Genomic DNA, 10286 nt, shown 5'->3' with positions numbered 1-10286 from the left:
TCCCGGGCAGCCAATCGGGCAGTGTCGAGAGTGTGAAGTGCATCTCCTCAAGCCCGATGATGTTGCCAGAGACCAGCTGAGTGATGGCGGATTCAGGGGATGGAGTATTATCTCTTAGCTGATGGAACGCTTAAGTTATTTTATTAAGCATGGGAATAAATTAAAAGCATGATCATTATTACTTACCGCATTGCTAACATTGTGATATATGATTTTTTTTTTTTTTTTTTTTTTTCATTGCTTTGGGTATTGATAGATACGAAGACGTTAATTGTGAATGCAACATCAGCAAGATTTAGAATATGGAGAAAAGGCACGGCCGCGTCTAGTCCTTAGTGAGCCTCGGAGGATATGCAATTGGCTTCAATTTGGAATGCCTACTTGTTCCCAGGTTGAATGCTTATCGTGTTTGTTTGATTGCGTGAGCCGGTCCCGGGTATGGAAATTCGTTTCGCTGGGAAAGTGGCAGGCGAAAAGGAGGTTATGTAGGATGAAAGCGGAGGAAGGGAATAGGATCATGGAAGGAGAGGAAAGGGGGGGGAGTGAAGGTGATAGAGTATTAAGAGGAGTAGGAGTAGCAATAGTAGTAGTAGTAGTAGTAGTTGTTGTTGTTGTTGTTGTTGTCGTTGCTGTCGTATGATGATGAGAAAAGGATAATTATGACGATAATAATAATGATAATAATAATAATAATAATGCTAATGATAATGCTAATGATAATAATGATAACAATGATAATAATAATGATTATAAGGAGAAGAAAGAGAAAGCAGGAGAAAAAAGTGAAGGTTGAGGAGTGAAGGAAATCAAATACAGAGGAATGACAGAAGGTAATCCGGTGGCGCCGTGAGGCACAGAGAACACAAAGAAACTACAATGCCGGTATTGGCTGACGAGCAATTTAGGCCGGAGTCTGCGGAAGTAAACGGCGGTACGCAATCTTTATTGTATCCCCAGAACTAATACCAACTTCTGCCAACTTTCTTGTTCACGCCACCTCTCGCAAGCCACCATTTTGTGGAGGCCATGTTGCTGGTGTGTGTGTGTGGGGGGGGGGGAGTTGAGTGCCACTATGGAAATGCGCATAAATGGAAGTTACACAATATTTTTGCCTAGTTCCGGTTTTTAGGAGAAAAGTCTTTTACTCGTCTTAGTGTAATTTGCGAGTGATCTCTCTCAAAAGATTTTCTATGTATTAATTTGTTTATAGAGACCAAAAATATATATTGCAATTACTAGCAGCAATTTTACTTGACTTACATATTTGAATAATCTGGTCTAGAAAATGTAAACATGCTTATTTTTAGAAGATTACCATGCCGTATTGGTGATCACTTCAGAATATGTTTCTCCCTCCGTTGTGCATTGCATCAGTCTTCATTAATGAACTTCAAGGTAGTTTTCCTCTCGTGGTCTTCCATGAAAAAGGTGCAAGCCATAAATATGCAAAGAAATATCAAGCGCGCAAAACAAACGCACAAAATGTGAAAGGGAAGCTGCTGAATTGCAGTTAATAGGATCGCCGATAATTATCTTAATTAAAAGTTCTTCGAAAGTTGCTCGGCATTTTTCTTCATTGGGAATGTTGTCCCATTCCTTTCTTGTTCCGGGCATCACCTTCGCCCTTTTAAAGAACTTGTCCTTTTCCGTAGTTCTTCGACTCCTCGTGCTAGCTCGCCCTTACTTCCACCCGACACTCCCAAGCATTCCTTCCTCCCCGTTACACTTCTACACTCAGGCTCCCACGTCTTCACACTTCCTTTGCTGCCACCTCGTCATACTCCCAATTTGCCATACACCCACTGCGAAATCGTACCTCCGGCTCCTTCACACTCCCATGAATCACTAGTACTCTGTTGTACCTCCTCGCCTTACCACACCCTCAGACCCATCTCTGCATCCCAGGTAATCCCACCCTATCACACTTCTTCACCCATGTCCACTCATAACACCTTCACCCACACTCCCACTCCAACACGCTCCCTCACCCTTATTACCGCCATTTCCACTCTGCTACACGCCTCCCTCCCTTACTCTCGCCAGATTCATTCACCCTCACTTCCTTTCATCCTTGCTTAGGAGTCGAGTCGTTACATGAGGCGACATGCTACCCCTCCCCATCCCCGTATTCTCTGCCGCGCTGAGTGGATGCCTCTCAAGGTGATTAAACTTCTAGTTATACGGTGAAAGGAAAGGTAACCGAGATCTTTTGTGCCATTTAGGGAAAAGCTTAGCAACTTTTTCCCTTCTGTATTATCGACGGTTATTGCTGTTTTCTAGTGCTGTGGTGCCTAGGGAAGTGCGTGGAACTTTTTTCCTCTCTCACATTATCGATGGTTGTTGTTGCTGTTAATGATACTGTTGTTGGTTTATAGTGCGGAAAAGCTTAGCAATTTCCCACCTCAGCACCATCGGCTGTTGTTGCTATTGTTGCTGCTCTTGTTCTTGTTTATTTAGGGAAAGGCTTGGCAATTTTTTCCTCCCCTTCCACATAATCGTTGGTTATTCTTGTTTTTGTTTGTTGTTTATTTAGCACTGCATTGCCAGCCTTTGGGAAAGGAGACAGATTTACAGTGATTAGAAAATCCTTATCGGGCCAGCAGCAAGCGCGCGATCGGCGCAGCGAAACGACGGAACAGGCTAAGGCTCGTGTAAATGCTAATTTCGCTTGGAGGCCGATTTATCTCGCGATCCTTCCTCGCCGCCGCGCCGTCACGAGGGCGCTTCATGGAATGCGTGAAATAGACGGCGGCGTGTGTTTCTCTGCAGGTATTTGTTTTTATTTTCTTTTTCACCGCTTCAAAAATCTGATGACTGTTTCTTAATTAAGGTGAGAGGCACGAGACATTTTTACTTTTGTGAAATATTCGTATTATGTTTATGTATTTTTTTCTCCCCCTCCCTGCTAATCCCAGTTGGCGCGTCGGTCTGTTTCCATTTACTTGATATTTTTAATATTTTTGTACAGCCCTATTTGGATATGTTTCTTCTTTCATTTTAGATGTAATTATACAAGTTCCCTTCCCCTTCCTATTAACGAAGCGATTGACTCAGTCGGTGCTACCGAGCGATGATGCCATTTTTAAATCTCTTGCAAACCAGCACGTAACCCAATCTTTTTTCCACGTTGCCCCTCCCCTTCCCCAAGCACTCTCGCCCTCCCGACACAGCCGCCGGTGAAGAGTATCGGCAATTATATGCAGTAGGAAAACACAGGTTTGCTGTTCTTGCAGACGAGCTCGTTCTTTGATGTCTTGCCTCGGGGGAGATGTAGACTTCAGACAGACATCGATAGCTGTCTTTCATGTTACAGCGTTTCTGCCTTTTTTCCTCTCATGCTCTCCTTCTTTTCCTTCCTTTTTCTCTCTTTTGGTGCAGTTTTTCCCCTCATGGTTGTTTGCTCTGTGTCTGAACTCGGGGAGCTCTCACCTACGGCGTAAGAAGAGGGCGTCTTAAGCGTGTGTTGTCTCATGGGCGCACGGACGCCAGTGGCTATATCCACGGCGGCGCATGAATCATCGTGAGTTTATTTGAGGGAGGGGGCGAGGTAGGGGTAACGGGGCAGGTCTAAACTCCACGAAACTGGCGAGTGGCTACCCGGCCTCATGAAGGGGCCTCTCTCACCGTACCACCTGCAGCCCGCAGCCACTCGAGTTTCACGTACATAAATCTGTCCAAGTGGAATATGTCTTTTGGAACACAATAACCATACTTTCGACCACTAGCTACTGCCGCATTGGCAAATATCGCTGCTGCCTCTGTTGCTGTCTCTGTTGCTCCACGGCATAGATAGATTTGAAAGAAATAAAGTAAACAAATGTACTGCTCTTATTTATATAGTTATCAAAATATCACATTAACCATTTTTATTAAAGCAATATGTATTTCCACAACACATTAGAAAATGCTCAGTCGTTTTAACGCCGCATTAGTTTTAAAGGACTACAGCGTTACAAACCATCACAGACATCACCATATTCTTGCACCATCACATCATTTGGCGGCACAGCAACATCACACCCGCCGTTCTTGTCATCACCACCCACGCCGCTTCCCGCCATAAGCAACACCACACCACCAAAGATATAAAGTTGCGCGCCTGTTATCTGAGCGAATGTTGGCGATAGTTTAGGAGGCTGATAAGATGGCAACTAGCTATCAACCGCGAGTTGTGCTTATCTGAAGTCCGTTTCTTGCGGATACCGTGAACAAGGGAAGGCACCGAAGAACCTTACCATAGCTTTACATGTTTCTAACTTTACTCATTATTCGGAACTGAATATCAAGGATTTTCTAAGAATATATACAACAAAATTATTTAATGTTATTTTTTTATTGGAGGTGAGTAAGCGTCGAGAAGCACAGTGCACATAGGTGAGTGTACAAATTGTACAAATAGCTCCATATTCAAATCTTGTATCACTCTCCTAATTAATCATACTTGGGGCAAAGAACGTATGGTAGAATATTCCTGATTGCCAAGACCACTTCTTTAGTCGATGATTCACGGGAAGACGATGGGCTCGGGCGTGGCTGAGTCTGCAATATGCATCCGCGACATTTCGGATGAGGAACACCTGGGGCGAGGAGGCGAGGACAGCAGTTGGGTGGCAGTTCCATCTGTCGATTTGGGAGGGATTCCAATTGGCTTTCGGTGCGATGATGTGTGCGCTGTGCATGATGAGGTGGGCGGAAACGGTGTGGTGTGGAAAGGAAAGAAGAAATTCGAAAGAAGCGACGAGAAAGAGATTAGTGATGAGAAAAACGACGTAATGATAGCCTGGGTAAATGAGAGAGGGGGAGAGGCACGGGGAGTGGATGAAGGAGATAGGGAGAGAGACGGAGAGGGAAAAGAGAGAGCGAGCCATGCACATCGTGCACCCTCCGTTTAAAAAAAAGCAGACTCGCGGAAATGTTTCAGGGCGCAGCAGGTGCGCCCGCTTTGGCCTAATCACAATTTCAGGAGCCGGAAATCGAAGTCACGTAACTCGATTTCCCGCTTTTGAGAATTTGCTTTTCGGCTAAAATGTTTGTATCTGTTCGTGCGTTCGCCCGTGCCCGAAAACCTTTGCCGGCTGTTACGGTTTCCGCTTAATTGGCGCGATATTTTAACCTTAATTACGCTGCCGCTTGTATTAACTTCTCTCTCGCGCATATATTGTGTTAAATGAGTCGGCATCATAAACTGTGGAGAGAGAAGAGTGGGCTGAGAATGAAACCTTTATTAGAATTTCTTGATATAGAAAGACAAGTGAGAATTATTTAACGTCATCAAATTGCATATGTAAATCCATGTACATGAAGTTAAATGAGGTTTGAGACGTTTTGAGAACTTTTGAAGGTGCTTTCTAACTTACAGACGCACAGTTGATGTGGCGTTAAAAATGGAAAAATAGTGGTCGTGGTCTTACGATTTTGTAAATGAAATATCCTCTGCTGTTCTGTATCCGGGTCACCTGCTGTCCATCAGTATTGACAATTTTTCAGTGTTTGATTTGCGACGCACCGATTTCGGCCACATGCCGGAAACCAGTGGAGTCGATCTGTTAACGATGGCTTTTTGCTATTATTTTTCATTGACTTTTTATGGACTTTTGCCGTATTGTAGATATGTAGATGTACAGGTATCTGAAATAAATTATTACGTAAATACGCATTAAGTCGCTCATAGTCTCACTCACTCACTCACTCACGCACTCACTCACTCACTCACTCACTCACTCACTCACTCACTCACTCACTCACTCACTCACTCACTCACTCTCTCTCTCTCTCTCTCTCTCTCTCTCTTTCTTTCTCTCTCTCCTCCTCTCTCTCACTCTCTCTCTCTCTCTCTCCTCCCTCCTCTCTTCTCCTTCTCTCTCTCTCTCTCTCTCTCTCTCTCTCTCTCTCTCTCCTCCTCTCTCTCTCTCTCTCTCTCTCTCTCTGTATATATATATATATATATATATATATATATATATATATATATATATATATATATTGTTTCTCTCTCTCCCTTTGTCATTCTGTATCTGTCTATATGTCTATCTGTCCCACAGTTTACAGTTTCAGTCGTCAGCCAGCGTACGTCGCAGCGATGGGTCCTGTACGCGTTCTTCTGAATAATCATTACGCAGTATCCTTCCGCTCTCTCGCTCCAAGTTCCTCATTCATTCCCCGGGCCGAGCCGTTTCTCTCTGCTCGGCTTTTTAATGGAATTCTTATAGTCGGAACATTACCATAAAGCCCCGGCTTGAGGCTCCTGGCTTTGGGTTTATTTGCGCGTTGGCGAGTGCTGCCGGCCGCTCGTTTTCTTGTTCACGTTTTAGATTTCTTTGTTTTTCTTTGGTGTTGGGGCTATTGTGTTTTCATGCTGTATTTTTTTTTTATTCTGTTTTATTTTTACTTTCCTCCCATTCTCTCTCTCTCTCCCTGTCTCTGTCTCCCTCTCTCTCTCTCTCTCTCTCTCTCTCTCTCTCTTCTCTCTCTCTCTCTCTCTCTCTCTCTCTCTTCTCTCTCTCTCGTCTCTCTCTCTCTCTCTCTCTCTCTCTCTCTCTCTCTCTCTCTCTCTCTCTCTCTCTCTCTCTCTCTCTCTCTCTCTCTCCTCTCTCTCTCTCTCTCTCTCTCTCTCTCTCTCTCTCTCTCTCTCTCTCTCTCTCTCTCTCTCTCTCTCTCTCTCTCTCTCTCTCTCTTTCACTATTTTTTCTTCTAAATCCCTCGTCTTTTCCCATCCGGCCGGACATTGGCCTGTCCCATGTCCCATTTGTTTGGCCGGCGTCTCTCCGGGTTACGAGTCTTTTGTCTTTTATCGCTTTGCTCTTTCACTTTCGCTTCGTTTTCATTTTTATTCAATAGCAGTTTTGTCGTATGCTCTCTTCTTCTTGACTTGTATCATCTTCAACATTTGTATGCTTGTCTTTCTCTTTTATCCTTATTTTTCTTGTTCTTAGTTGTTCATTAACTTTGATACATCGTGATCATCATTTTTCTCTCACCACCAGTACCACCTTCAAATGACAACAGCATTAGCATCACCATTTTCCATCAGTCCCCTTTCTATTCGATGTTTTCCTTTTCTCTCTCTACCCACTTCCTCCCTTGATCTTTCGCTCTCTACTAGGCGACTGAATGGGACCCGAGTTCCTTCATTATCACTCCATTATACTGTTAGAAGCGTGGTTGTGTGGGCCAAGAGGACGCCTCATGACTCTGGGTGAATAGCGTTAGATATGCACGGTCATGCATGGCGGAAATATATTTGTGTTCGTCTGTATTTTTTTGTGTGTGTATGCTTTAGTGTGAATAGGCGAGTGAGCAGTGATTACAAGGATGTGATCATCGTCTTGTTGGCTGGCGTGTTTTTTTTTATGTTTGTTTTTGTATAGACCTGAATTTACGGTCAGCTTCTGATTGTAAAGTTTGAAAATTACCTATCTCCTTCTCCCTCTCTCCCTTTCCCTCTTCCTCTCCCTCTCACATTCCCTCTTCCTCTCCCTCCCTCTCTCCTCCTCCCTCTCTCCTCCCTCCCTCCCTTCCCAACCTACCTCTCTCTCTCCATGCATACGTATAAGACACCAGTCTAAACAGGATATGGATTGATAGAGATGTAGATTGAAAGACTTATAGATTTATAGATTTACATTGTGAAAGTATAGCATACATTGTATCAATGTGTTTTTATTCCTATGGTTGACCTCCGCCTTTGTCTTTCCAGGTACGGTGATTGAGAAAGACTCTGACTGTCGGCTCCTCTTGTTGGGTCCGGCGTACTATCGACTGATGACTGCAATAAGCTGATCCAGTAGCTGCTTCCAACTCGCTCCCGAGGTTTGCAGCAATTGCTACGTGCAGGCGTGGAAATGCTCGATTCAGTCTCCTTTCTCTCCCCTTTTCTCTCGGACCCAACTTTGTCTCTATTTGGCTGCTTCTCTCTCTCTCTCTCTCTCTCTCTCTCTCTCTCTCTCTCTCTCTCTCTCTCTCTCTCTCTCTCTCTCTCTCTCTCTCTCTCTCTCTCTCTCTCTCTCCCTCTCTCCCTCCCTCCCTTCATTCATTCATTCATTCATTCATTCATTCATCCATTCATCCATTCATTCATTCCTCCAATCCTTCCTTCCTTCCTTCCTTCCCCCTCCCTCGTTCTCTCTCTCTCTCTCTCTCTCTCTCTCTCTCTCTCTCTCTCTCTCTCTCTCTCTCTCTCTCTCTCTCTCTCTCTCTTTCTTTCTTTCTTTCTCTTCCTCCCCCCCTCTCCCTCCATCCCTAACTCCCTCCCTCCCTCCCTTCCGTCAGTCTCTCCCTTCCTTCCTTCCTCAATCCTTCCTTCTTTCCTCCTCCCCCTCCTACCTCTCTCCCTTTCTCTCTCTCTCTCTATCTCTCAATCTATCTCTCAATCTCTCTTCCTCCTTCCCTCCCTCCCTCCCAATACTTCCTTCACTTTCTCCCTTCTCTTCTTACCTCTGGATTTATTTCTCCTCCCATGATTATCAGTTCCCCCTCTCCCATCAACCTCCTCTTCACCTCCCTCCTCTCACCCCTTCCCCTTAAATAGCTGTCCGATGACTTGTGTCTGGGCAAGAATTTAAGCACGTGAGATAATGGGGTTTAGGTTCCCAGCGTAGTTCAGTTGCCGAGTTTATAATTGAGCTCTCTTTAATGGCTCGCCTCTACGGGGATTGGAGTTCGGCGGCATTGATTCCCCCTCGAACTTGGTCTGTAACTTCGAGAGTGGTTAGTAACCCTCGTAATGTTATTTCACTGGATGCCTTTTATTTATTGTTACGCTGTTTTTTTTTTTTTTTTTTTTTTTTTTTTTTTTTTTTTTTGGGGGGGGGGGGGTTGTGCTGTGTATGTTGTTTAATGTTTAGTGAAACTTTTTTTTATTGGTAATTAAATTTGAAGGTAGTTAATTCATAAATATGTAAGAGATTCATGGTCATTAATCTTAGCTAATTTTGAGCTACCGCTTAAAAGTAGTGGTGCGTTTTAGGCAGTTGCTCCTGTATGCTGATGAGAGCGATCGCTCATCTGATGAGAAGCGGGGAAACGATAATCGCTAAAGGGTCGATAAAGGATATCGATAAAGAGGATTAATGCGACACGTTAGAGATAAGGGCATAGGCCGATTCGTTAGTTGGTTTAAAACGTTCCAGTCACGCAAGAGAGCGTGGCTGTCTTCTTTGGATAAAGGCGCACGCGACCAATTACTCATCGCTCCCCGCGGGTGTAATGGCCCTTCCGAGAGGATCTTGGCTATGGGTGGTCGCGGGCCTTCGTCTGCTGACCTGCCCGGTGGTTGTGAGGTTGCCCTCAATACCCGTGGAACTCCAGCTAGAGTGTGTTGGCTTGTAGCAAAATTCTTTGTGATTTTTTATTATGAAGTATGTGATAGTGACAGGTCAGTGTATTGGTACGCAAAATAGGCGAAAATAGGCGTAAACACACTTGAAAAGAGTGTGAGTTCTGGAAGTTACTCCAATAGAATCCACTTGAGTTGTGAAATAACCTATTGTGTTTTTTCCGGTTTTCATATTTCCTAATGTGTTTGTGTTTGCTGTTTACATTGAGAACAGACTAACCCACAATACATCAAGAGTACTTGTACCAGTCATAGAGGTGGAAGGAAAATACATTTGCAATTTCCATTGGACGGCTCAGAGGAGGAGGCTGATAGATAAGAGTAGGTACTCTTATTGGCTGCTATTCCAACATAGGGATATATGTTACTAGAATAATTGTGTTGCCAAAAGAGAAGTTTATATCAGTGCCTGTAGACTTGCTCGTGAACATTAATTATAAAACAATATCTGGAGAGTGGGTGGAGTACGTGAGGTCGCCCAGCATTACAAAGTTACGGAATGATGGATGAGTCCCCTTTGTAGCACAGGGCCAACGGGCATAATCCTCGGACGCCATATATCTGCACGCCTAAGTAGTGGCTTTTATGGAAGGGGAAGCGAGGGGCTTGAGACAACCTTATAGAAGATGCATGAGAGAGTGCGACCTGAGAAATACATAATATATTAGGGCGTGGCGACTCGCGTTCTGGTGATGACCACGATGCGCCTGCGTGACACAACACTTCGAACTTTACGAGTCACATTATAAACTTTGCAGATGGTCCAGCTAACCATATTTCTGCACCCAGCGACTGGTTTGTTACCTGGGCCAGGGCCACGTAAAGGTGCACAACCCATCCGCCTTTCGCTGATGGATTCTGTGGGAATAGATTCAAGTGGGGTTTAGGAGGAGCCTTTCATGTGGACTGCTCAGATCACGTCATTGCGGTAGAAGTGATTCACGTGGCTTCA

Source organism: Penaeus monodon, chromosome 8, assembly GCF_015228065.2.
Source record: "Penaeus monodon isolate SGIC_2016 chromosome 8, NSTDA_Pmon_1, whole genome shotgun sequence".
NCBI classification, from domain to species: domain Eukaryota; kingdom Metazoa; phylum Arthropoda; class Malacostraca; order Decapoda; family Penaeidae; genus Penaeus; species Penaeus monodon.
Note: the sequence above shows the minus strand (reverse complement) of the source record.